We start from the raw sequence: 1,106 nt of genomic DNA on the forward strand, positions 1-1,106 counted from the left end.
TCCAGCCTACATTTAAATAACATTGGGACCCTGCCAGACTGTTTCCTCAGGGACAACAGGAAACAACATGGCCTTTCAAAATGTCATTGGGATACAATGTGCCAGGATCATGAAGATGAATGCGACAATCCTCTTGTATCGTATCTCTAGGAACAGCAAGTGAATAAGCACAGAATGGGGATAGATAACATTCTGACATTCAATGTCAAAATGTCAGTGTAATGTGGCAGCCAAAAAAAGCTAATGTGATGTGAGATTGAATTAAGAGAAGCATAATTTTCAGAAATACAGAGGCATCAGTATCATCATTCTCTGACCTGGACAGCTCACATGTATAATACGGGGTTCAATTCTAGGCATCACAGTTTAGAAAAGATATAGGTAAACTGGAAAGTGTCTAGAGGAGGGTATTCAGGATGGTGAAAGGCCATGACATGAGTTCATGCCATATGAACATTATTTGAGAGAACTAGGAAAATTTAGCCCAAAGAAGTAAAGATTTAAGAAGGTGGTTGAAAGGCTGTCATGAAGAAGATGGATTAGACTCATTTGGTTTTAGATACAGAATGTAGAACTAGGAGAAATAGGGAGAATTTGGAAAGAGGAGAATTTAAGTTTGATATCTTGAAAAACTTCCTAAAAATCAGAGCTATACAAGAGTATAATAGGATGCTTCAGGAGGCAGGTGACTACTTCTTACTATACTTCAAGTAAAGGCTAGATCACCAAAACTGTAATAGTAATGGAGTGTGCTTACTTCGGCAGCACACATACTAAAATTGGAACAATACAGAGAAGATTAGTGTGGCCCCTGCACAATGCAAATTCATGAAGCATTCTGTATTTTTTTTCTGTAAAAACTGTATATCACTACAGCCAAAACAAGTCCTTCACAGAAGGAACAACTGAAAAAAATAGTAATGGGGCATATCCTTCATATATGAGTTGGTCTAGATATCATTCTCTCTCTGGCCTGCAAAACTCCCTAGTGTGGTCCAAACTACATTAGAAAAGGAACTGTTTAACAAAATAGAACAAATCTAATCCAATATGGATAATGTTAATTTGTGGTTTTCTAAGTCAATATGTGGCCCACTTTCATTAGT

At 37.2% G+C, this 1,106-nt stretch overlaps 1 pseudogene; it reads left to right on the forward strand.

The window, feature by feature from the left end:
• Positions 1-749: 749 nt before the first annotated feature.
• LOC123255556 lies at positions 750-848 on the forward strand (annotated as a pseudogene).
• The last annotated feature ends 258 nt before the right edge of the window (positions 849-1,106 follow it).

This window comes from Gracilinanus agilis, unplaced genomic scaffold (assembly GCF_016433145.1).
Source record: "Gracilinanus agilis isolate LMUSP501 unplaced genomic scaffold, AgileGrace unplaced_scaffold48604, whole genome shotgun sequence".
Classification (NCBI taxonomy): domain Eukaryota; kingdom Metazoa; phylum Chordata; class Mammalia; order Didelphimorphia; family Didelphidae; genus Gracilinanus; species Gracilinanus agilis.